The sequence below is a fragment of the Anomaloglossus baeobatrachus genome, chromosome 5 (genome assembly GCF_048569485.1).
Source record: "Anomaloglossus baeobatrachus isolate aAnoBae1 chromosome 5, aAnoBae1.hap1, whole genome shotgun sequence".
Taxonomy (NCBI): domain Eukaryota; kingdom Metazoa; phylum Chordata; class Amphibia; order Anura; family Aromobatidae; genus Anomaloglossus; species Anomaloglossus baeobatrachus.
Genome location: NC_134357.1, coordinates 545,261,236 through 545,288,386, shown reverse-complemented (window position 1 = coordinate 545,288,386; position 27,151 = coordinate 545,261,236). Strand labels below are relative to the sequence as shown.

At 48.5% G+C, this 27,151-nt stretch overlaps 1 protein-coding gene across 1 annotated transcript in view; it reads left to right on the top strand.

The window, feature by feature from the left end:
• Positions 1 to 7,514: 7,514 nt before the first annotated feature.
• LOC142312275 (uncharacterized) overlaps positions 7,515 to 27,151 on the top strand; it is a 112,496-nt gene continuing 92,859 nt past the window's right edge. The window contains exon 1 of the mRNA XM_075351209.1: positions 7,515 to 7,570. The gene's annotated coding sequence lies outside the window, so the exon portion shown is untranslated. The remainder of the gene's footprint in view (positions 7,571 to 27,151) is intronic.

Below are 27,151 nucleotides of genomic sequence, written 5' to 3'. Positions count from 1 at the left end.
CGAGCAGGCCTAATAGAGATTGCATTTGCGCCAGGGTTACCTTGCGAACCGCGCAGAACCCGCCACACCAGAGAGGCAAAGAGAGATCAGGGAGGTTAACAGGTGGCTCAGGAATTGGTGTAGGAAAGAGGGTTTTGGGTTCCTGGAGAATTGAGCCGACTTTTCAGTTGGCTACAGATTCTATGCTAGGGATGGGCTGCATCTTAATGGGGAGGGTGCAGCTCTGCTGGGGCAGAAAATGGCTAGAAGGTTGGAGGAGTGTTTAAACTAGGAATGGGGGGCGAGGGTATTCACTTTATAGAAGGGGAATGTAGTGCAGATAGTGACCAGGGCACAAGTAATGAAATTGGGGGTGGTACGGGGGGAAGGGTTAGGACAGTCAATACAGTAAGCAGGAATACAGGTACAGAGTCATACGTAACGTGCATGTACACTAATGCCCGAAGCCTCACAAATAAGGTGGAGGAATTAGAATTAATATTGTTGGAAGAAAATTATGATATAGTGGGGATATCAGAGACATGGCTGGATGTGAGCTATGACTGGGCTGTTAATTTACAGGGTTATAGCCTATTCAGGAATGACCGTACAAATAAGCGAGGGGGAGGTGTGTGTCTATATGTAAAATCATCCTTAAAACCCATCCTGCGTGACAAAATATGTGAGGGTACTGAGAATGTAGAGTCCCTATGGGTGGAGATAAGGGGGGGAGAATGAATAATAAAATACTGATAGGGGTGTGTTATAAGACGCCGAATATTATGGAAGAGGTAGAGAATCTCCTCATAAAGCAAATTGATAAAGCAACGAGTCTCGGCGAGGTAATTATTATGGGGGACTTTAACTATCCTGATATAAATTGGGGAACAGAAACTTGCAGTTCCAGCAAAGGAAATAGATTTTTGATAACAATGAAAGATAATTACCTTTCACAAATGGTACAGGACCCCACAAGAGGGGGAGCACTACTAGACCTTGTACTAACCAATAGGCCAGACCGCATATGAAATATACATGTTGGGGGTTACTTGGGGAATAGTGATCACAAAATAATAAGTTTTCATGTATTTTTTAGTAAGATGTATAGTAGAGGGGCTACAAGGACACTAAACTTCAGGAAAGCAAATTTTAAACGGTTGAGAGATGATCTTAGTGCAATAAACTGGGATGATGTACTAAGTAATAAAAGTACACAAAGCAAATGGGAGACTTTTATGAGCATCCTGAATAGGGCTTGTGCAGAAAATATACCCTATGGGAACAAACATGCTAGAAATAGGAGGAAACCCCTATGGCTAAATAGAGCTGTAAGGGATGCAATAAAAGAAAAACAGAAAGCCTTAAAAGAATTAAAGAGGGTAGGTAGTGATGAGGCATTATATAATTATAGAAAATTAAATAAAATATGTAAAAAGCAAATTAAGTTAGCTAAGTTTGAGACAGAGAGACTCATTGCGAGAGAAAGTAAAAATAATCCTAAAATATTCTTTAACTACATAAACAGTAAAAAACTGAAAAGCGATAGTGTTGGCCCCCTTAAAAATAGTCTTGGTGAAATGGTGGAAGGGGATGAGGGTAAAGCCAACCTGCTGAATGACTTTTTTTCTACGGTTTTTATACAAGAAAATGCCATGGCAGATGACATGACCAGTGATACCATAAATTCACCCTTGAATATTACCTGCTTAACCCAGCAGGAAGTACGCCGCCGCCTCGAAATCACTAAGGTTGACAAATCTCCGGGCCCGGATGGCATACACCCCAGAGTACTACAGGAATTGAGTTCTGTGATAGATAGACCACTATTTTTAATCTTCACAGATTCCTTAACAACCGGGTCAGTACCGCAGGACTGGCGCATAGCAAATGTGGTGCCAATATTCAAAAAGGGGACAAAAACTGAGCCGGGAAATTATAGGCCGGTAAGTGTAACCTCTACGGTTGGTAAAATCCTTGAGGGGTTCTTGAGAGATGCTATACTGGAGTATCTCAAGAAAAATAACCTTATGACAGAGTATCAACATGGGTTTATGAGGGATCGATCCTGTCAAACTAATTTGATCAGCTTCTATGAAGAGGTAAGTTCAAGCCTGGACCAGGGAAATGCAGTGGATGTTGTGTATATGGACTTTTCAAAAGCTTTTGATACGGTGCCACACAAAAGGTTGGTAAATAAAATTAGAATAATGGGGATAGGGGAAAATATGTGTAACTGGGTTAAAAACTGGCTCAGTGATAGGAAACAAAGGGTGATTATTAATGGTACGTACTCGGACTGGGTCTCAGTTCATAGTGGGGTACCACAGGGGTCAGTATTGGGCCCGCTTCTTTTCAACATATTTATTAATGACCTTGTTGGGGGCATGCGGAGTAGAATTTCAATATTTGCAGATGATACTAAACTCTGCAGGGTAATCAATACAGAGGAGGATAAGTTTATATTACAGGGAGATTTATGTAAATTGGAGAATTGGGCTGAGAAGTGGCAATTGAAGTGTAATATAGATAAATGTAAGGTCATGCACTTGGGTAGAGGAAATAAAATGTATGATTATGTACTTAATTGTAGAACACTGGGTAAAACAGGCACAAAAAAAGACTTGGGTGTATGGGTGGATGGTAAACTTCACTTTAGTGGACAGTGTCAGGCAACTGCTGCCAGGGCTAATAAAATAATGAGATGTATTAAAAGAGGTATAAGTGTTCATGAAAAAAATATAGTTCTACCTCTGTACAAGTCACTAGTGCGACCGCACTTAGAATACTGTGTACAATTCTGGTCACCGATATATAAGAAGGACATAGCTGAACTGGAGAGGGTGCAGAGAAGAGCGACCAAGATTATTAGAGGAATGGGTGGGCTGCAATACCAAGACAGGTTATTAAACTTGGGGTTATTTAGTTTGGAAAAACGAAGGCTTAGGGGGGATCTAATCACAATGTATAAATATATGAGGGGACAGTACAGAGACCTTTCCAAAGATCTCTTTACACCTAGGCCTGTGACTGGAACACGGGGGCATCCGCTACGTCTTGAGGAAAGAAGGTTTAATCATAATCACAGACGAGGATTCTTTACTGTACGAGCAGTGAGACTATGGAACTCTCTGCCGCATGATGTTGTAATGAGTGATTCACTACTAACATTTAAGCAGAGCCTGGATGCCTTTCTTGAAAAATTTAATATTACCAGTTATGTATATTAGATTTTATGACAGGGTATTGATCCAGGGAACTAGTCTGATTGCCGGATGTGGAGTCAGGAAGGAAATTTTTTCCCCATTGGAACTTGTTTGCCACATTGGGGTTTTTTTGCCTTCCTCTGGATCAACATGTTAGGCTACGGGTTGAACTAGATGGACTTAGAGTCTCCCTTCAACCTTAAAAACTATGATACTATGATACTATGAATGAGTGATGTGGTTTTTTGGACCTTTTCTAGTGGTAACCGAAACATCATGTTAGTTGAGTCTATTTCGATTCCCAAAAAGGAAAGGCATGTCACAGGGCCAACGTTTTTTTCGGCTGACAGCGGTACACCAAACTTGTCCGCTATGACCTGGAAGGAGTTTAACGCTGTTGAGCATGCTTCAGAGTTGGCGGGGCCAACGAACAGGAAATCATCTAGATAATGGGTGACCGATTTGTTCTTTGCTACGTCCTTAACCACCCATCCTAGGAAGGAGCTGAATAGCTCAAAGTGAGAGCAGGATATGGAGCAACCCATGGGGAGACACATGTCATAGAATTTTTTTTTGTTGAAATAGCACCCCAGCACCCCAGCAATCGGGGTGCACTGGTAGTAAGCGAAAGGCGGACGCTATCTCCGATTTTGCCATCAATGCTCCTTGCCCCATTTTTCTCACAAGTGCGACTGCTTTGTCAAAAGACACATAGGACACTGCTGAGTCCTCTGTGGGGATGCCATCATTCACTGACCTCCCAGCCGGAAAGGATAAGTGGTGTATGAGGCGAAATTCACCTTTTTCTTTCTTAGGCACTACCCCTAGGGGTGAAACGCGAAGGTTTGGGAATGGTGAATCAGTGAATGGGCCTGCTACGCGGCCTAGCGCCACTTCCTTCCATAGTTTGTTTTCCAGGACCTGTGGGAGGTCCAGAGCAGATTTTAGGTTGGGGGCAAAGGTTGGTTCTGAGGAGAAAATAAAGGGGATAAAGAAACCGTGGGAGAAACCGTCTCTGATGGTGTTGGCCGCAGTCTTATTGGGGTAACACTCTAGCCATAGCTCCATCTCGTGCACGTTCACTGGAGTCCTTGGGACCTGATGGTGCATTTTTTGCGTGATGCCTGGCTGGTTGCTTGTCGCATTTGGAGGAGGTGTGATTGCCTCCACACGATGAGCACTCGTGCTTATATTTGCAGAGATCTTGATACCTGCAATGGCCTTCGTTGAAGAGCCAGCAGCAACCTGGTCTGCGGACATTTGTGGCTCCTGGTGTAGCGTGATGGGAGGAAAATTATGGGGGGCCTGGAAAGGACTGATAGGACTTTTGCGCCATCATAAGTCTGAGCCACGAATCGGTGGCCTTAACGCTCTAACCCAGTTGGGGTAGGAGTGCCAGGCGTCTCCTGAATTCTTCATTGTACTTCCACCACGCAGAACCCCCGTGGGTTTTATAGGAGTTGTAAATGATGTCGCAGTAAGTGAAGAGTTCTGAGCAGCGTTCGGGGTGCTTCTGACCCATCACGCACCCCAGAACGCAGAAAGCCTGCAACCAATTATTTATGGTTTTAGCTACAGTGGGCTTTTTTGCAAATTGGCGTTCATTTCCGCGCCTTTCTTTGTCAACGGTGTTTTGGTCTACTGATATTAGGGACCAGATATCCACATATTCGTTAGCCCAAATTTTTTGTATTGTTTCCGGGGGTAGGTGGGTTCCTAGCAGTGATACACCGCAATAGAACATGTCCCTGTGTAAGTTGGGGCGCTGCTGTGCAACGTCTTGGCGTTGTACAAACGCGGGGTTAACCAGAACTAGTCCCGGTGGTGTACAAACTGTTTCCCTTGCTACCCTTGGATGGTTACCCCCTGCCCAAGCGCTGGTAAAGCTGTACTCACCAGCCGATGTTGTAGGTTGGTCCTCTGGCACCATCTGGGGTACTTCTTCTGATAGTGGTTCGCCGTGGTGGCGGCGGTTGGCAAACCTTTCGCCTGGAGGGCCGCTTAGTGAGCGGCTGCGGTGAGTCGGATGACGCAGTACTGGATGGTGTATGGTGTCTCCTGCGGGATGACCTCTTGCTGCGGTTGGACGAACGGGAATTGTGATTATGCCGGGAGTGACGTTCGTGGCTATCCCGGCTCCTGCCGAGGGACGTGGAAGTCGATCTTCTGTGATTATGGCCTCTAAGGGGCCTGCGATGGGGAGCCAACGGTCCTGGTTCCGCTGACCCCCCGCGTGACAGCAAAGGGTGCCTTGTTTCCACCTGCGGTTGGATTACTGGCAGGATGGGCAATGGATGGATTGCAGGGGTTGGCAGGGGGTGCAGGGGGGTTAAGTCTAAAGGTGGGGTACCTAGGGTTTCTTGCTGTTGTAGCTGTAGGTGGGTGCATGGGGTGTCAGGGGTAAAGATGGATCCTCCTCTCCATGGTGCTCTCTGATCTTGCTAGGGTCAGCTTGGGGAAGGTTCCCATGGTGGTCCCTGCATTCCAGGTTCGAGTCATAGTGTGCAGATCCCTCGCCTGAAGAGCTTCTGCTTTCTGAAGCTCCCATGGTTAATGACTGCAGGTGTGATATATGGGGGCGATGGAGATTGCTGGCTGGATGATGAGTGGGATGCTGCTGCAGGGGAACACGTTCGCTGTGTGATTAATGCAAACGCTGCGGCGGAAATGCAGTTATAAAACATGTTTGTTTATGGCTGCATTTCCCTTTAAATTTGGCGCTTTTTCCTTTCCTGACGTCACTTCCGGTCTGGGGTCCGAAACCCGGAAGTGATGTTTGATCACATGGTCGCCGCGTCACAGGAAGTGACGTGGCAGCCATGGTTACCAGATGTGACACAGCCTCCGCATTTAATGGTAAGTCACATGGGGGCTGCGTCATCCGGGGGGATGCACCGTGGCTGGGGGGAGGTGCGCTTCGTGCCGGTATCGCCCGCGCTGTTAGGGGAACGGGGGAACCGGGGGCCAGAGGTGAGAGCGGACCGGGCCGCCCTGCGCCTGGGGTCTGTTGTGGGGCTTAAACGCTGCGGTGGATGGGAGGGTCTGGAAGACCTGCGCCCACCGCAGCTGGGAACCGGCAGGAGGGAGCTGGTGCCCACAAGGGAGGCAAGCCATTCGTCCCCCTCCCGTCCGATCCTTTCTCTTACCGCTGCTTCCAGGGGGTCCATCGGTGATGCTCACCCTGAGGGCAGATTGTGGTAAGAGAAAGGAGGGACTCCGGCAGCTGTTTATATGCCCTGGAGGAGGTCCCAGCAGGGAAGGGGGGCATTGCACAGTGGGGAGGAGGGAGAGGTGATCATGGGGGACGTAGCGAGGGGCTCAGCAGTTAGGGGCAGCGGCATCAGCCGCAGTGCCCTGCATACTATTTCAAGGTACTGTACAAATTGTACATACAGAGCTCTGCTCCGCACACATTATATGTTCACGGCTCGGCTCCCCACACTTTGTACAGACACGGCTCTGCTCCATACACCTCGTACACACACGGCTCCGCTCCGTACACCTCGTACACACACGGCTCCGCTCCGTACACCTCGTACACACACGGCTCCGCTCCGTACACCTCGTACACACACGGCTCCGCTCCGTACACCTCGTACACACACGGCTCCGCTCCGTACACCTCGTACACACACGGCTCCGCTCCGTACACCTCGTACACACACGGCTCCGCTCCGTACACCCCGTACACACACGGCTCCGCTCCATACACCTCGTACACACACGGCTCCGCTCCGTACACCTCGTACACACACGGCTCCGCTCCGTACACCCCGTACACACACGGCTCCGCTCCATACACCTCGTACACACACGGCTCTGCTCTGTACACCTCGTACACACACGGCTCTGCTCCGAACACCTCGTACACACACGGCTCCGCTCCTTACACCTCGTACACACACGGCTCTGCTACATCCACACTGTAAACCCCTCCTGACCCCACACATAACCTTCATCTCAGGGCAGCACGGTGGCTCAGTGGTTAGCACTGCAGACTGCAGCGCTGGGGTCCTGGGTTCAAATCCCACCAAGGACACCATCTGCAAGGAGTTTGTGTGTTCTCCCCGTGTTTGCGTGGGTTTCCTCCGGGCACTCCGGTTTCCTCCCACACTCCAAAGACATACAGCTAGGGAATTTAGATTGTGAGCCCCAATGGGGACAGTGTTCCTGATGTATGTAAAGCGCTGCGGAGTATGTTAGCGCTATATAAAAAAAGAAAGAAAAAGATAAAGATCTCATCCAGCACCATGACACCCAGCACAGCAGAGTCCTGCATATGAGGAGCTGATCATGTGACCCCTGACTCCTCCCCTCCATGTGACATCATCACAGGTCCTGGAAGCACAGAGCAGCCAAATATCTAGTGTGCGGCTCTGCAGGAGGAGGTATGTGGAGATTCCCCATTACTGGGGCAGGGGGCATTAACCCCTTCAGCTCTGAGATGTTCTTGGGGTTTTTCTCTCGTTGATTTCTATGAATCGTGAGGTTTTTGTTCCTTTTCCTCTGATAGATACAGACGCCCCAACTATGAGAGGCCGGAAGTGAGGAAACCCGTCTGCCCTCAGTCCTCGGCCCCTTTCCTGCCCTCGGTCCTCTGCTCTTTTTCCTGCCCTCAGTCCTCGGCCCCTTTCTGCCCTCGGCCCCTTTCTGCCCTCAGTCCTCGGCCCCTTTCCTGCCCTCAGTCCTCGGCCCCTTTCCTGCCCTCGGTCCTCGGCCCCTTTCTGCCCTCAGTCCTCGGCCCCTTTTCTGCCTCCAGTCCTCGGCCCCTTTTCTGCCTCCAGTCCTCGGCCCCTTTTCTGCCTCCAGTCCTCGGCCCCTTTTCTGCCTCTAGTCCTCGGCCCCTTTTCTGCCTCCAGTCCTCGGCCCCTTTTCTGCCTCCAGTCCTCGGTCCCTTTTTTGCCTCCAGTCCTCGGTCCCTTTTTTGCCTCTAGTCCTCGGCCCCTTTTCTGCCCTTAGTCCTCGGTCCCTTCCTGCCCTCCGTGCTCCTTTCTGTCCTTAGTCCTTGGCCTCCTTTCCATCCCTCGGTCCCTTTCGGGCCCCCTTTCCGTCCCTCTCGGGCCCCCTTTCTGCCCCCACATAGTATAATGTTCCCCCCTCACACCGTGCTCCTCTATATTTCTTTCCTCGCCCCTTATCACCATTCACCATTTCTTTCTCCCCAGGCAGGAGGAGTTGTCAGAGGGTCGGATGCAGTGAGGGGCGTTCAGCAGACGCCGGGGCCAGCAGGGTGCAGGGAGAAAACAGGGAGCGTCCTCTGTATCCAGGACGGTTGGGACCTGGACATTAGATTTATTTTTTTTTCATTCATAGTTGTAGCAGCTGGAACTTGTTCATTTTCATGGAAGATTCACTATAGAATTTTTTTGTGAGACAATTTGCCAAACACATCTGTAAGGCCGAGTTCACATGTAGTGGAAATGCTGCAGTTTTTCTGCTGCTTTTTATCTGCCCGTTTTCTAGAGTTGTCCCTGCCAAATGATACAATAACAATCTTCTCTGATTATTTCATTTTTACTGCATTTATTTATGCATTTTTTTCATTATTTGATGTTTTTGGTGCAGATTTGAAGGTATGTTTTAATGCATTTGTTCATAATATAGAAAAGCTTTGATTCTGCAAAGAATCAGTGTTTTTTTACATGTGTCTTTTACATATTTTTTTTCCGGGCCCCTCATAGAAGGCCATTGTGAAAAAAAAATCAAAACTTCACAATTATACAACGTATTTAATCATAAAATGGTCCGGAGTAGTGATGGGTGAACCAGAACTCTGACTTCACAGGGAAGACTGTGTTAGGCCGGTTTTAGACGTCCGTGTTTAATCAAGTACAAGTCACACACATTGTTATGGTCATACGTGTGTCATTCGTGTGACATTGTGTTTGCATACGTGTGACAGGTACTGGAGTAAACACGTGTCTGTGAAATAAAAAAATCTTCTATATTTAGCTGTTTCCAGCTCTGTTTTCTCTGGCTCTGCTGCCTTCCGTTCCGGACCGCCACTCATTATATTCATTGATCATTCACCACACTCAGGACCTGGAAACAGGAGCAGAGCTGGGGACAGCGCTGTGTACAGCACCACCGAGGACAGCATCGCTGGGACAGGTGATTATAAACAAAGCAGTGTGTGCAGTGAGGTTCCCAATGAACTCTGATGACATCCTAATGACAGCCCGCGCTACAGCGGGTGTCAGGACGGTGACTTCACAGGTTCATCTGAGTTAATTGGGAACTGATGAGTCCCCGATGCTGTCCCTGCGATGTTCCGGCTTCCAGGTCCTCAGTACACACACACACACACACACACACACAGACACACATGGATACACCGAGCACATACACACACATAGCGCACATGCATGTTTATACACTGAACACACACACACCTGGATACTCGCCTGTCCTCAGCGATATTCAGTGCGTATAATGAGCGGGGGTCAGGAGCAGGAGATTGCAGAGCTGAAGACCGCACCGCTGGATACAGGTAAATATAGAACATTTTTTTATTTAAAAGACCCGTGTTTTCTCCGGTATGTCACACTGATAACACACGGATCACATCAGTGTGCGATCCATGTGACACCTGTGCTGCCAGAGAAAAAACAGACATGTCTGCGTGTGTGTGTGCGTGCGGGGCCACGAGAGGTCACATGGGCCATGTAAAAATACAGCCATGTGAGTACCAGTATAGAATAACATGGGTACGTGTGGCATCCGTGTTAAAAACGGTTGTCACACGTACCTGAATCATGGACGTCTGAAACCGGCCTTACTGTTCAGGTTCAGCCTCCTGGATAAAGGTCTAGGGGCAACAAAAGGAAGAATGGGGATTAGAGCAGGAGAACTATACTTGTCAAGTCTCCCCGCAGCTGTCTGGTCAATCATTAAAGTTCATGAATATGTACTGCTTTCCCCTCCCACCATCTGTAACACTGTGATGTTAGCACAGCTTTTAGCTTCCAGTTACAGAAGAAACTTCACATAGCAGGTTATATGGGATAAACAAGCTTTTACTTCTCAGAACATGAGGTAAATGTGCATCGTCATTCTGCTGTTATGTCATCGCCGGAGTCTGCTCCAGCGACTTCTGCTCCGATCGCCAGGCGACGCCGTGTTCCTGCCGTGGATGGTGCTGGTCATGGGAGAGAAGTCGATGCCAGCGGCACCAGTGGGCGCAGGCTCCGATCATCCACTGGGCTGGGTTAGCTTGGGATCTGCAGTACCGCTGGCTGACTGTGGGTGGCATGTGTCTTCCAGCTGAAGTTGCCAGCGTTCAGCTACAGCCAATGGGAAGACACCACACCCTTCTTATTTCCCCTCCTGTCACATGATCACTGCCAGATATAGTTCTGATTTTCCTGGCTCCTGTTACGTCCTATTCTGTTGGTGATTCCTGTGTTGACTTCTGCGTGTTTTTGACTACCCTTCTGCCTACTGTTTTTGTACCTTGCTGCCCGACCTGGATCTGACCTCTGCTACGTTTGCTGACTACGTCACTGCCTGCCGATTCTGTCCCTGTTCCGCAATTCCTGGTTTGACCCTGCCTGACTACTACTCTCATCGGACTGTAGCCTTCCACAGGTAGTGATCTCCAGGGTCTTGTGTAATTCCAAATCCCTGTATAGGGGTTAAAGGGTTTTAGGGTTCTGGGGGTCCTACTTGGTGAGTGGCTTCCCTCTAGCCTCCCCTTTACAGCCCATCTGAGTCTGTGGATCCAGGCAGGCGTTACATCGGCAGTGCAAACAAGAAGAAGTATGACAGGAAGTACAAGGACCTTTAAAATAGAGTGAGTGAGAAAAGCAACACAACATCGCCATCTAGTGTCAGATCAGGATAAAGTCCTCCTTCACACAAAGTCCACAACTGTTGCATATACCAACATGTGATTGGTTGCAGCCCTGCTTTCCACACCCATCGACTGTGGCGGCGTCTGTGATTGGTTTCCCTCAAACTAGCTGTCTGTGCCCCGGAAGTCAAGTGTAAAAATAAGTAACTGGGAAAAAAGTGTCATAGGGTCCCAAGTGTATTCATACCCAGCCCAGATAAAGCAGACGGCTAAAGGCTGCAGCCCACTGCTGTGGTGCTATCTTGGCTGTATATCAAAATACAAGGGACCCCGTGCGTTTATTTTGTAATTATTTACATTATTTTTACAAAAAGTGTGTGCCTCCACCCAGCCAAGATAAAGCAAACAGCTGTTGGCTGGTATTCTCAGGCTGGGGAGACCCATGATTGTTGGGCTCCCCACAGCCTAAAAATAGCAGCCTTCAGCCACCACAGAATTTGTACATCCATTAGATGCACCAGTCCTGACACTTTACCTGGCTCGTTCCAATTGCTCTGGTGCTTTGGCAATCAAGAGTATATAAAGGGTTAAGAGCTCATGCGCACTCTGCTTATTTTTTTGCGTTTCTGCAGCGTTTTTAGCAGCAGCGTCACATTGTCAAAGTGCATGCATTCTGGTTCCCCAGCAAAGTCTGAGAATCATGCAAAATCCGTGCGCACGATGCTTTTTGAAACGCAGGGTTTTGATTGTCTAAAATTTGACAAAATCTCTTCGTTTGGAAAAGCAGCATGTCACTTCTTTTGAGCGTTTTTGCAGCGTTCTACACCCATTGAAATCAATGAGTTATAGTAAAACGCTACCAAAATGTTAAGCACTGCATTTTTGTTGCGATCCGCATGTATTTTTTAACATAATAAATGCAGGTCTCTTTGTCTCTCCCTCCCACCCCCTCTCTCATACTCACTAATCCACGATCACCGGCGCTGCACTGCACGGCGTTCACAATTTGGCGGCTTCTCTTTTGAAAATGCCGGCCGCTCATTAATCCATCTCGTATTCCCTGCTTACCCCGCCCACCGGCGCCTATGATTGGTTGCAGTCAGACAGGCCCCCACGCTGAGTGACAGCTGTCTCACTGCAACCAATCACAGCCACCGGTGGGCGTGTCTATATCGAGCAGTAAAAAAAATGACGTGCGGTCCCCCCCAATTTGGATACCAGCCAGGGTAAAGCCACATGGCTGAAAGCTGGTATTCTCAGGATGGGGAGCTCCACGTTATGGGGAGCCCAACAGCCTAACAATATCAGCCTCAGCCAGCAGCCGCCCGGAATTGCCGCATCCATTAGATGCGACAGTTTTGGGAACGACCCAGCTCATCCCAAATTGCCCTGGTGCGATGGCAAACTGGGTAATAAGGAGTTAATGGCAGCCCATAGCTGCCACTAAGTCCTAGGTTAATCATGGCAGGCGTCTCCCCGAGATACCTTCCATGATTAACCTGTAAGCTAAAGAAAATAAGCACACATCCAAAAAATCCTTCATTTGTAATGAAAGGCAAAAAACACCCTCTTTCACCACTTTATTAACCTCTCAAAAACACCTCCAGGTCCGACGTAATCCACACAAGGTCCCACAACGCTTTCATCTCTGCTACATCGGAAGCTGACAGGAGTGGCAGTAGAACATCGCCGCTCCTGTGAGCTCCATGCAGCAACTGAAGTGTGTCTTGCGATCAGCTGTGCTGTCACTGAGGTTACTCGCGGCCACCGCTCTCAGGTGGAGGACTGCAGCTGTGGCTGTGAATAACCTGAGTGAAAACACAGCTGATCGCGTGGCTCACTGCTGTCACTCAGGGGATTTGCGATCACAGGTGAGTCCTTCACGTGTGACCGCAAATCAGGCTGCGACACAGAGAGAGAGCCGTGCGATGTCAGTGAAATTGGATGAAGCTCTGACGTCACTGCTGAGGACTCCTGTGTCCTGGCACTGACCTCAGAGGTTTATGAGAGCACACAGAGACAGAGCCGCGGGATGACAATGAAGTTGGGTGCAGTTCATCCGAGTTCATTCTCATTGCCCGGCTCTGTCTGTGTCTGCTGTCAGCGGGCATGGAGCAGAGCTGGGGGACCGCACTGACAAAAATGCATCCAAAACGCATGTAAAATGCATGCAAAATGAATCCAAAATACCGTATTTTTCGGACCATAAGACGCACTTTTTTTCCTCCAAATTTGGGAGGAAAGTGTGTGGTGCGTCTTATGGTCTGAAGCTGCGGGGTAGGGAGCTGTGGGGAGTCAGCGCTATGCAGTGGGATCACAGGAGGCAGGGAGGGTCGCTGCTGCAGGAAGCCTGCGGCTGGAGAAACCACGTGTGCCCGCTGCTTAAAGTAAACGAATATTCATTAGCTGCTCCCCGCCCACCTCTCTCTGCAGTCAGCGGGGGTGAGGAGCAGCTAATGATTACTTGTTTAATGTAAACAGCGGTCACACGTGGGAGCTCCAGCTGCCGGCTTCCTGCAGAGGCTGGGGAGACTGTGTGTCCGCTGTGAAGGAGGCAGGAGCAGGGTGCCGCTGCAGTCATGTCTGGCCCGGGGGAAGTGCAGATCACTGCAGTGTCCGGGCCAGAGCACGGCATACCATCAGAGCACAGCCGCAGTCTCTGTGCTGAGGGCTCAAATTACTTTCACTTTGCTCCTGCTGCCTCTCCACTAGAAACAGTCTCCCGTAGCTGACAAGGACCTACAGTGATGTAATGCAGAGGGGTGGCCACACATTAATGAACGCCCAGATGGAGTACATACCGTTACCTGGGGATTTTCTCCTTGATGCTATTAAGAGGGCTTGAACGGTATCTAAGGACTCTGCTTGTATTATGCTTTGAAAGCCTGGGTTGCATACTCCACATGACCTATCTTTTGGATGCATGAATTTGTCTATTGCGGCAAGTTAGCCTGAACCTGATTTAGACTGTACGTTCAGCAACAAGCTACCAGGTGCATCAAGTGGTGTTATAGTTTGTGTTTTTGGAGGATGTACCATATTACCTATTGGTCCTGGTGCGACTCTATTATGGTTTGAAGCTGTGTGTTTCAAGGATCCATGCTGTTATACCCCTGATGAGCCCCTATTTGCTAACTAATGGGGCGAAACGCGTAGGGTGAATCCTGGACGTAAAACAGCTTAAGTCAATATTTGATAATCATTGTGTGTCGACTTGAGGACGTAGTCTGGCCTATCCCTGCTAGTCTGCGACTGATGATTAGTGACGGACATAACTCCCTCCTTTGCACAATCTATGTGTGCATATACAGTGCCTACAAGTAGTATTCAACCCCCTGCAGATTTAGCAGGTTTACACATTCGGAATTAACTTGGCATTGTGACATTTGGACTGTAGATCAGCCTGGAAGTGTGAAATGCACTGCAGCAAAAAAGAATGTTATTTCTTTTTCTTTTTTTTTTTTAAATTGTGAAAAGTTGATTCAGAGGGTCATTTATTATTCAACCCCTCAAACCACCAGAATTCTGTTTGGTTCCCCTAAAGTATTAAGAAATATTTCAGGCACAAAGAACAATGAGCTTCACATGTTTGGATTAATTATCTCTTTTTCCAGCCTTTTCTGACTAATTAAGACCCTCCCCAAACTTGTGAACAGCACTCATACTTGGTCAACATGGGAAAGACAAAGGAGCATTCCAAGGCCATCAGAGACAAGATCATGGAGGGTCACAAGGCTGGCAAGGGGTACAAAACCCTTTCTAAGGAGTTGGCCCTACCTGTCTCCACTCTTGGGAGCATCATCCGGAAGTGGAAGGCTTATGGAACTACTGTTAGCCTTCCACGGCCTAGACAGCCTTTGAAAGTTTCCACCCATGCCGAGGCCAGGCTCGTCCGAAGAGTCAAGGCTAACCCAAGGACAACAAGGAAGGAGCTCCGGGAAGATCTCATGGCAGTGGGGACATTGGTTTCAGTCAATACCATAAGTAACGTACTCCACCACAATGGTCTCCGTTCCAGACGAGCCCGTAAGGTACCTTTACTTTCAAAGCGTCATGTCAAGGCTCGTCTACAATTTGCTCATGATCACTTGGAGGACTCTGAGACAGACTGGTTCAAGGTTCTCTGGTCTGATGAGACCAAGATCGAGATCTTTGGTGCCAAACACACACGTGACATTTGGAGACTGGATGGCACTGCATACGACCCCAAGAATACCATCCCTACAGTCAAGCATGGTGGTGGCAGAATCATGCTGTGGGGCTGTTTCTCAGCCAAGGGGCCTGGCCATCTGGTCCGCATCCATGGGAAGATGGATAGCACGGCCTACCTTGAGATTTTGGCCAAGAACCTCCGCTCCTCCATCAAGGATGGGTCGTCATTTCATCTTCCAACAAGTCAACGACCCAAAGCACACAGCCAAGAAAACCAAGGACTGGTTCAAGAGGGAAAAATCAAGGTGTTGCAGTGGCCTAGTCAGTCTCCTGACCTTAACCCAATTGAAAACTTGTGGAAGGAGCTCAAGATTAAAATCCACATGAGACACCCAAAGAACCTAGATAACTTGGAGAAGATCTGCATGGAGGAGTGGGCCAAGATAACTCTAGAGACCTGTGCCGGCCTGATCAGGTCTTTTAAAAGACGATTATTAGCTGTAATTGCAAACAAGGGTTATTCCACAAAATATTAAACCTAGAGGTTGAATAATAATTGACCCACACTTTTATGTTGAAAATTTATTAAAATTTAACTGAGCAACATAACTTGTTGGTTTGTAAGATTTATGCATCTGTTAATAAATCCTGCTCTTGTTTGAAGTTTGCAGGCTTAACTTATTTGCATCTTATCAAACCTGCTAAATCTGCAGGGGGTTGAATACTACTTGTAGGCACTGTAATCTTGTGGGCTTTATCTTTGGTATTGCACCTTACCCACTGTTATTTAGACACACTGGATATCTTCTTCAGAGTGAGTGGAGGGTCAGTTTAGGACGACAGTCGACGAGGAACGGGGGCGTCATGGTCAATTAGGATGCCGACCCCCGTATGTAGAGATCACTAAGTTCACTGCATCTCCTGGCAAATAAGCATCAAAAACACAATGCGTTATTGATGCATTTGTCTGCCAGGAGATGCAGTGACCTCACCTCGGGTGAACTCATTGCACTCAATCCTGAATTAGCGGATTAGGCTATGTGCACACATTCAGTATTTGATTGCAGATATTTCTACACCAAATCTGCAGCCTCCAATTGACTGCTTTATCTGCGCTGAGTATCAAAATACAGGGGACCCTACGCCATTCTTTACAATTTATTTATTTTTACACTTCCGGGACCCAAGTAGCTGCTGTGAGGGCAACCAATCACAGATGGCAGGACAGAAGATGAGCAACCAATCACAGACGCGTTTACTTAGTGTAGGCTGGGAAAGCAGTGCATATTCATGAACTCTAATGATAGGAGGAGGAAGCAGTGCGACCGCTAGGAGACCCGGGAAGTATAACTGTCCTGCTTTGCAACCCCTTAGACCTTAACACCATTTTATAGCTCTAAAGTTCGGATACCCATAGACTTATATGGGGTTCAGCATCTGGGTCAAGTTGTTTCAAATCCAGTCACCAATCACTTTTTTTTTTTCTTTAGCCTTGCTGGACCTGGCGAACTTGAACATCTGTGGGTTTGCCCATCTCTAGTCTGGTTTTTTACTGAAATCGTTTCTACTTCTATTGCACCTAAATGCAGCAGATTTTCTGTACACAATAGCATATATCATTCCAACCATTCCCCCACACAGTATAATATTCCCACACAGTATAATATTCTCTCTCTCTCTCTCTCTCTCTCTCTCTCTCTCTCTCTCCTTCTCTCCTTCTCTCCTCTCTCCTTCTCTCCTCTCTCCTTCTCTGCTCTCTCCTTCTCTGCTCTCTCCTTCTCTGCTCTCTCCTCTCCCTCCTCTCCTCTCTCTGCTCTCTCCTCTCTCTCCTCTCCTCTCTCTCCTCTCCTCTCTCTCCTCTCCTCTCTCCTCTCCTCTCTCTCTCCTCTCCTCTCTCCTCTCCTCTCTCTCTCCTCTCCTCTCTCTCTCCTCTCCTCTCTCTCTCCTCTCCTCTCTCTCTCCTCTCCTCTCTCTCTCCCCTCTCTCTCTCCTCTCCTCTCTCTCTCCTCTCCTCTCCCTCTCCTCTCTCTCTCCTCTCTCTCCTCTCCTCTCTCTCTCTCCTCTCTCTCTCCTCTTCTCTCTCTCTCTCTCCTCTCCTCTCTCTCTCCTCTCCCTCTCCTCTCCTCTCTCTCTCTCCTCTCCTCTCTCTCTCCTCTCCTCTCTCTCTCTCCTCTCCTCTCTCTCTCCTCTTCTCTCTCTCTCCTCTTCTCTCTCTCTCCTCTTCTCTCTCTCTCCTCTTCTCTCTCTCTCCTCTTCTCTCTCTCTCCTCTCTGTCTCCTCTCTCTCCTCTCTGTCTCCTCTCTCTCCTCTCTGTCTCCTCTCTCTCCTCTGTCTCCTCTCTCTTCTCTCTGTCTCCTCTCTGTCTCCTCTCTCTCCTCTCTGTCTCCTCTCTCTCCTCTCTGTCTCCTCTCTCTTCTCTCTGTCTCCTCTCTGTCTCCTCTCTCTCCTCTCTGTCTCCTCTCTGTCTCCTCTCTCTCCTCTCTGTCTCCTCTCTCTCCTCTCTGTCTCCTCTCTCTCCTCTCTGTCTCCTCTCTGTCTCCTCTCTCTCCTCTCTGTCTCCTCTCTCTCCTCTCTGTCTCCTCTCTGTCTCCTCTCTCTCCTCTCTGTCTCCTCTCTGTCTCCTCTCTGTCTCCTCTCTGTCTCCTCTCTGTCTCCTCTCTGTCTCCTCTCTCTCCTCTCTGTCTCTTCTCTCTTCTCTCCTCTCTTCTCTCCTTCTCTCTTCTCTCCTTCTCTCTTCTCTCCTTCTCTCTTCTCTCCTTCTCTCCTTCTCTCTTCTCTCCTTCTCTCTTCTCTCCTTCTCTCCTTCTCTCTTCTCTCCTTCTCTCTTCTCTCCTTCTCTCTTCTCTCCTTCTCTCTCCTTCTCTCTTCTCTCCTTCTCTCTTCTCTCCTTCTCTCTTCTTCTCCTTCTCTCTCCTTCTCTCTTCTCTCCTTCTCTCTTCTCTCCTTCTCTCTTCTCTCCTTCTCTCTTCTCTCCTTCTCTCTTCTCTCCTTCTCTCTTCTCTCCTTCTCTCTTCTCTCCTTCTCTCTTCTCTCCTTCTCTCTTCTCTCCTTCTCTCTTCTCTCCTTCTCTCTTCTCTCCTTCTCTCTTCTCTCCTTCTCTCTTCTCTCCTTCTCTCTTCTCTCCTTCTCTCTTCTCTCCTTCTCTCTTCTCTCCTTCTCTCTTCTCTCCTTCTCTCTTCTCTCCTTCTCTCTTCTCTCCTTCTCTCTTCTCTCCTTCTCTCTTCTCTCCTTCTCTCTTCTCTCCTTCTCTCTTCTCTCCTTCTCTCTTCTCTCCTTCTCTCTTCTCTCTATCATCTGTGATTTATGTTGTTCTTCCTGACGATGAGATATCCTTCCTTGAAAAACTTGTATATATTAATCCCAGATTTGTTAATAAAAATTAACTTTATTAAATGCTAAGTAGATTAAAGACAAAATATATCAAATATTCACAGTTATATAAAATAGACAGAGTTCAGCCAATAGTGCATGATATATGTAATAATAGGGGAAGGGCTGTACCAATACCAAGAGTAATAAATTACCCCTTTATCCTTCTGTAATTCCCTCTCAAAACTTACCCCTGCCTACCAACGGAGTGTAAAAACACCTTCAACAAGTAATGGTACCTCCCTTCCATGACAGCTCTCCCTGACTCTCACTACTCAATCAGAATCTAAAGAGTATAAGAGCTAAGGTGTACCCAAATCGAGGGTCATTAATTAATAAAGCACAATTGGACTTGAACTCTAAAAACACGAAAAAGTACAGAGGGGAAGGTGTTACGAGGGGGACCCGGGGAAGCGTGCCAAGATGGGAAATGGACAGCTTCCACCGGTCAAGGTCCACTGTGCGGTGTAAGGGACCGCTGCTATGGTCAGGAAAGAGTGAGCGGGTTGCTGCTAGTGATCGTCTGGAACGTCACAGACGATCTATGTACACCGGTCCGCCCTAACCCGAGAGGGTTGTATGGCTCGGGGCTTCTCGTACGGTGTACCTGTTGCACGGGGACGCACAGAGGTGCCTACACACGTGTGCCAGCGGGAGTCACAGGAATATGGCACGGGGGTAGCACAGAGGTGCCCACGCACGTGTGCTTCAGAAACCAAGTGAGTCCGACAGAGACTCGAGGAGCTCACCTGGGACAGGAACACAGCCTGCTAAACGGGATACTGCCGGAGCAGCAAGGCAGGGGCAAGACCTGCAAACTAGGTGCTGCCTGAGCAGCAAGGGCAAAGCCCACAAAAGACAATAATGCCTAAGCAGTGGCGTGGCAGCACGCTGCCAGACATCCAAACATAGAAGGACGGTCGCGCACCGCCATGATGGCAGGGGGAGCTTTTAAGGAGGTGTAGCTCCACCCAAGGGCGGGCGCGAGACGGGCGTGACCCTATCAGGGTTCGTGACGTCCTGGCCCAGCCAGTCAGGATTCAGCACATCACCAGCCTCGTCATGGGGCCGTGTGATATCAGTGAGCGAATCAGAAGACGTCACGTGGAGCACATGCTCATCTTCCTGCCTCTGGGTCATAAAGGCGGGATCCCCGGTTTCACAATGTGCAGAGACATGGGAAGTCTTGCTGCTTCCCTGAGCATCTATTCTTTGCACACTGCGCAACCTCCCAGAGCCTCCGTGATGCTGAGCAGGAGAGCTCGTGGCAGGCAAGGGATGGGAGACCGTTCCATTCCTTGCAAGGGGAGAACCACTAGGTGTCACCCTTCTGCTGTGTCTCTGAGAAGGCAACTCCTGCAGACTGCGCAGTCTCCCAGACCTTTGGTGCTGCTGAGCAGGAGGGCTCGTGGCCGACAAGGAATGGGGGACCACCTCATTCCTTGCAATAAGAGAGCCACGACGTGTAACAGGAAGGCATCAAAAATCAACATTATTTTGAAGTCTCACACTGGCATCAAACACAATATAATTTGTTACAACATATGTAGTCCAGGTAAGTATGCACTGATCATAACAACTCCCCTTCATTTTGCTTCATTTTGCTGCCTCAACGCGTTTTCCCCTTGTTATCGGGTTCATCAGTTGGTTCATCACAAGGTAAAGTGACATTCACGATATTAGTGTTCACATAAATTATGCATACCGCCCATTCATGGATAGTTCCTAAGACAGGCGGTTCAAGATTTCAAATCGGTCCTCCTGCCTTTTTGTCTGCATCTGCGGCGATGGGGAGCAATGGCGATAACACCATCTGCATATGGTCTATATCATATATGTAGTATATGATATTCCACCTTGTCTTTGTGTACTGTCTTTCCTATTTCGCCTTTTATTAGGTCTTTTGTTAAGCCATGTAAGTTGGTGGCTTGGTCAAGTTGGCTTTGGGTGTTTTGTGTTGGGGGGCTTCATTCTCCTGGGTCTTCCTGGTGTAGCAAGGCTTTGTGATGGTAGGAGCAGGGACTGCTGCTTTGTAGAATAGCCTTGAATGACAGCACCTTTTTCTTGATTGCAAGTTGTAGTGGGAATCTGCCCAACTCTGCTCGGCAGGCGCTGTGTGATGTGCTCTGATGGACTTGGAGGAGGTACTTACCGAACTCTAGGTGGAATATTTCTATTGGCCCAGCGTATCGGTATGAGACTGGGCCCCAGATTTCACTGCTCTACAGAAGGATTGGGGCAATGATGGTGTCAAAGATTTTTAGCCAGACTTTTACAGGTGGCTTGAGATGGTACAGATGGCTTAGATGGCTTTGAACGCTTTGTCTTTCAGCAGCTCTTTGGCTTGCTTAAAGCTCTCTGATTGGCTGAGTTCTAGACCCAGGTAGGTATACGGTACTTGTTGGTTTCTGTAATAAGACAGTTGTCTGTCATAAAGGGAGGGATAGCCAAGAGGTTTCTGCTTTCTTTTCTGAAACACCATGATGTTAGTTTTCTTCCAGTTGATTGACAGCGCCTATGTGGTGCTAAGGGTCTCTAGAATTTTCAAATAATCATGGAGGCCTTTCTGAGTTGGTGAAAATACCACGAGGTTATCAGCATACAGCAGAAATTTCCCCTCCGTGTCATGGAGTGTGTCTTGGTGCTGAAGAGGATTCCAAAGCCACCGCCAGCTCGTTGATGTAGATGTTGAAGAACAAGGGACTGATGCTGCAGCCCTGTTTCACTCCTAGGCTCTGTTGGAAATAAGTCATCCTCCTTCCATTTACCCTCATGCTGCAGCTTTTCTCAGTGTAGGAGATTTGGATGACATGATATGTTTTGCCACCGATTCCGCTCCCCAGCAGTTTTAGGAATAGCCCTGGATGCCACACTGAGTTGAAGACCTTGAAGTCCACAAAGTAGATATATCTTATTAGATAGCACATAGCAGATTTTCACATGCTTTGTGTTGTAAATATGGTTCTTTATGAGGCTGTGCAGGAATTAGATATGGTCATGCGGTGGTTTGGCATGAACCTTGCTTGGCTTTTGCTGAGTACGTTGCTGGGTGAAGAAGGTGAGGATCCTTTTGTTCAGGATGCAGTTGAACTTTTTCCCCAAGTTGCTGCTGACACATTCCCGTAGTTTGCTGGGTCCCTGTTTTTGTGTATTTGGGTTATGAGGCATTGGTTCCAATTTTTGGGGAAGTAGCCAATGTGCCGTCCCTTTGCCAGCAGCCGGTGCTGCTCGGATCCGGGCTTTCAGGGGTGGAGGCTCGAGGGTCTCTGGACCCGTGGGTCTCGTGGACACGCCGAATAAATGGGGATGTACGGGTTGGGCCGTAGTAAGTTTGTGAAGCCACTCACGGTGTTATGGGGCACCTGGGGGAGATGTTGTGCAGCAAGTTGTTAACCACTCCGTGGGCAGGGATGGTGGCCCCGGGACCCGGTGGCTCAGTGCAGGGGATGGCGACCGCAGGGGTGCTGGTGTACTCACTGTTAGTAAAACACACAAGTTTCTGGTAAACAAAGGTGATGGTGGCCGGTGCCGCGGCCGGTTGCGTTCTGGTCCCCCACCCGGCTGGTGGTCTCTATCCTTTTCCTGCACTGCTTTGTGTAAGGTGGACTTTCCTAGTGTGAAACTCAAGAGTCCGCTCCCGACTGGATGTGGCCTAAGGAGCTGTGCCCGCAGACGCTGGCCCGTTGGTCTATGGGCCCTGGCGGTGACCTCTTATCCCTATTCGGTGGGCTGTTGTCTTCTATGAGGGACTTTCGGTGGGACAGGACCTCTAGTCCTGGCCTCAATCGGTTAATTAACCAGCTCCAGTTGGTTCTGGTCCTGGCTTCAGGGTCCGAGTACCCCCCTTTGTGCTACGGTTTACGGGTCGGTTCCCGGTGTCGGTACCGGCGGGCTACAACCCTGTCTACATCGGTTCCACCGAGCCGTCTTCCCGTCTCCTGCTGACAGAGACCACCATCTGCCTCCTAGCCAGTGGCACCAGGGCTCCTACCCTGGTACCGTTCAACTTGAACTCTCCTGCTGGAGCTACACTTAGCTCCAGCCCACACTCCTCTCCAAACTGAACTGTAAAGCTTATCTGCTGTTTTTCCTGCCCCGGGCTGTCTGGACCCCTGGGTGGGTGTGTCCTAACGGCTGGGTAACGCCTACTGGTGTGTCTATCTTTCCCTAAGGGGGGTGACTAGGTTTTCTGGTTGGCTGTGTGTTTCCCAATGAGGGAACAGTGTTGTGCAGGGGCCTAATTGTGACTACCTGGTTTTGCCAGGGCGTCACCCCAGCATGCAGTATGATATTGAATAGTTTTGGTATTACAGCTTCAATGTCTGTGAAGCTGTATTTTAGCATTTCTGGAATAATCCCATTTTGTCCGCTGACTTTTTTTTATCTTTTATCAGTCTGATCCTTTCTGTTATTTCTGGCAATGTGTTTGGTGTATCCAGGGAGTTTTGAAAATTTTTCCTCCATATTCTCCGGTTTGTTCATGAGCCATTATTGAGCCAGGTTGGGGTCTTCACTTGGGATGTCTTTGTAATGGTCCTTAAAGTACTGGAGCCAAATGTTGCCGCTCTGGATGTGGAGGTTGTTTCTTTTACAGTTGGATCGTAGGCAATTCCATAATTCCCAAAAGCTGTTGTCTTCAAGGGCATCTTGAAGTTGGAGCAGTTTGATGGAGATGTGGTTTTGCTTTTTCTTTCTGATGATGGATTTGTAATTTTTCCAGCACCCATAATAGCACCACGAGAGAGGGGATCTGCCCATCAAGGACAGGAAACCTACAGAATAAAAAGGGGAAGCACCTCTCCATGCTTAAGTTGGTTTCCTGTCCTTGAACGGGCAACCTTGAGGAACAGCATTTGAAAGAGCCCTTAGGGGCTGAAGCCTACAAGCATCCCAGTCCTGACCAGTCGGTTCTGGCAGCTGCATGGGCTCTGCCTCGGGCCGGCTGAGTAACTGAGGGAAACGCCACAGCAGGCCCACGGGGGCCGTGACTGCGCGCGCAAGTGTGGTCCTGCCTATGGATCAAGTAACACGAGAAAGGCCTACGGGGGCTAGGTCAGCCCGCACTACAGTCATGGGTCAGCAGTACGGCAGATGCAATCTTACCCAATATGTTTTGGCATGCTGAGGTGCTCCGACTCGTGGCTGCATGCAGCACTATCTTAGAATGGTGAAACCGTCTGCGCGTGTGCGGGAACTTTTCCAGCTAGTGAGAATTTCTGGATGACACGGTATTGACGTCACTTTCCGGAAGTGATGTCAGGCTATGATTCTAGAGGGGATTTAGAGGCCGAGCTGGCTGGAAGCAGACTAGGTTACATTCAGCCTTGCCTTCCAGCAAAATGGATAATGAGGAGCAGCAGCAGACAGCACAGTCACTACAGCCGCAGGCTGTCACTCTGAAGAAGCAGCAGAAAAGCGGGCCTCAGCAAGGTCAGGAAAGCAGTGGTACTGGTTCAGGTGGTCGACACTCTGGAAGAACTGACGCCTGGTCCAGCCAGTGGAGCCTTAAACCTAGTAGACCCAGGAATTCCTCCTGAGGAGAGTTGTCAGCTGACATTATTCCTCCTTCTAGCCCAGTACCTCCTGTTTACTTCTGAGTGGTGAGTGACCTTCGTGAAAATTCACTGGTAAAGAGACCCCTTTTTGCCTGTTTCTTTGTTTTCAGGTTCAGGTCAGACATAAAAAAATGCACCTCTAAAACCAGGCACAGGGAATGTGCTCTCTGCGGCAAGGAATTGTCCAGTACCTGGTTCAAGAAACCTTGCCAGGCCTGCATAGAGCAGACTCTCTTAGAGGAGACCCTGGGGTTTGCCTCAGACCTGAGGTCATTGATTAGAGCTGAGATCAAAGAATCCCTGAGTTCATTATCTAAGAAGGGTTGTAGTCTTGATAAGGATAGCTTGCCTCCCCTACTTATAAGGAGTCAGACAAGTCTGAAGGGGAGTGCGAATCTTCTAACTCAGTTTCTTCCTCCACCTCAGATAGTGACTCAGGAGGTCGTCAGTGCTTCCCAATTGAAAACATTGGAAAACTCGTAAAAGCAGTCAGGTCCACTATGGGTATCCCGGAAGAGAAGATCCAAAAGATGGATCAGAACCGCATGTTTAGTGGTTTCAAACAGAAAAAGTGATGTGCCTTCCCGGTCATTGACAGGGTGCAGTCCCTCATTTCCAGGGAATGGAAGAAGCCACATAAAAGAAGTTCCATCTCAGCAGCCTTCAAATGAAAGTACCCCTTTGAGGATGCAACCTGTTCCTTCTGGGACAAGGCTTCCAAGCTGGATGTCGGTATTGCAAGGGCATCGAAGTTTTCTCTGCCTTTTGAGGATATGTGATCTCTAAAGGACCCTTTGGACAGGAGAGCAGACCAATTCCTTAAGAATACTTGGGAATCTTCAGCTGGAGCTTTAAGACTGGCCATTGCAGCTACCTGCACAGCACGGTCCCTATCGGTCTGGATTGACCAACTCGAGGATCAACTGAAAGAAGGATCCCCTAGGAAATCTATTATATCATCCCTTCCCTTATTACATGGAGCAGTGGCGTTCTTAGCAGATGCTTCCGCCGTCTCAGCTATGCTGGCAGCTAAGTCATCAGCCTTATTAAACGCTGCCAAAAGAGCACTCTGGCTTAAGTATTGCCCGGGGGATATTCAAACCAGATCAAAACTTTGTACTACTGTATTCCGTGCCAAGGGGAATACCTGTACGGCCCGGTTCTTGATGAGATTTTAGAAAAAGCAGGGGATAAGAAAAAAGGATTTCCAAGGAAGTCCTTTCGGTCCTTTAAGAGGACCTTTCGGAAAAGTAGGTTTGAGAGAAGAACTTCCACTAGAGATTGGAGAAATTGGTCTGACAGAAGAAAACCAGGGAAGTGATTTATGTTTAAAGGTTCCACTACGGATGGCAAAAGAACCGCTAAGTGACTCGTCCCCCAGGTCAGGGGGAGGCTTTCTCGTTTCCTTCCATTCTGGGAAAGGATAACCTCCAACAAATGGATTATAGGCCTTATAAGATCCGGCCTCAGACTTACGTTCTGAAAATTGCCTCATCACAGATCTAAGATCTTCACCAAGGGAATAGCTTGACTTAGAGATGGAGGTTCAGAGTCTGGTACAGAAGAAGGTGATGTTAAAAGTACCCACTCAGGAGGAAGAAGTAGGTTTTTTATTCAACACTTTTTTTGGTAAGAAAAACGGATGGCACATATCGCACAATAATCAACTTGAAAGCCCTCAACAACTATTTAGTCATAGCGTGCTTCAAAATAGAGTTAATGAGATCCACAGTAAAACATCTATTTCCAGGCTGTCACATGGCGGTGGTGGATCTGAAGGATGCATATTATCATGTCCCAATAAACATCAAATTTCAAAAATTCCTCAGAGTAGCCCTATATGTAGATGGGAAGATCAAATATTTCCAGTACGCAGCCCTCCCATTCGGTCTCTCAGTGGTGCCAAGAATATTCACAGAGATAATAGCAGAGGTTTTGGCTCATCTAAGACAACAGGAAGTTTTTATGATCCCATATCTGGATGACTTCTTCATTGTCGGCAGATCTGCCCACCATTGCGAACAGCTTCTGCAAGAGGTGTGTTCCTTTCTAGCGGCTCTGGGATGGCTCATAAACTCGGAAAAATCAAGTTTAGGTCCAACTTTTTCTAGGTCTCATTTTAAATTCAGGAATGTCGCCCTCCAGAATCCAAGATGATGAATCTCCAGATCCAGGTAGTACGGGCAATGAATAATCCAAGGATGTCGCTCAGAAGAGCAATGTCCCTCCTGGGCTCCCTTACATCCATCATCCCAGCAGTCCTTTGGGCCCAGGCACATACCAGAGTCCTTCAATTGGACATCCTGAAAAACCAAGCAAGTCATGGAGGACATCTGAACAACATCATTGTACTTCAGCCCAGGAGAGTCGACTCTCTACAATGGTGTCTGGTTCCGGAAAACTTAAAGGGTACCAAACATCAGGATTTTGGTATATAAGGTAAAGCCAGTGCAGTACTGGCACTATCAGGCAGATTATTTACATACCATTAGTGGGCAGCTTGGATGTTTAGGCTGTGAAATCCAAGTTTATGAAGTTTGAAAATTCATCCACTTTTTGACTGACATTTGCACTTCTCCAGATTATATCCAGGAGGGTTATGCACATGATTTCTGCCCCCCCCTACCGCCCCTCCCCCCCCGCCGCCTCTTCCTCCCTCTCTGGCTGTATACAAATTTCTCTATTCAGTAACACAGTGTCGGAGTTTGCACCTGCGCATAGCGCTTATCTCCGGCGCCATGTTTCTGAAGTCCGCATTACCCAGTTTTGTGCCTGAGAGGGCGGCGCATCTGCCTTCGCTTCTTCAGATCTCGTTATGACTGCGGGAGCGCGCAACAGGACTGGAGAACAGCTGATCTTACCCCGATTAGCTGCAGCTACGATATCATCTGCTGAGAAGAAGATATCTGAAGAAGCGAGGGCGCATGCGCCGCCCTCTCAGGCACAAAATTGGGTAATGCGGGCTTCAAAAACATGGCGCCGGAGATAAGCGTTATGCGCAGGCGCCAACTCCGACGCCGTGTTACTGAATAGAGAAATTTGCATACAGCCAAAGAGAGGGAAGAACAGGCGGCGGGGGGTGGGTGAGAATCATGTGCATA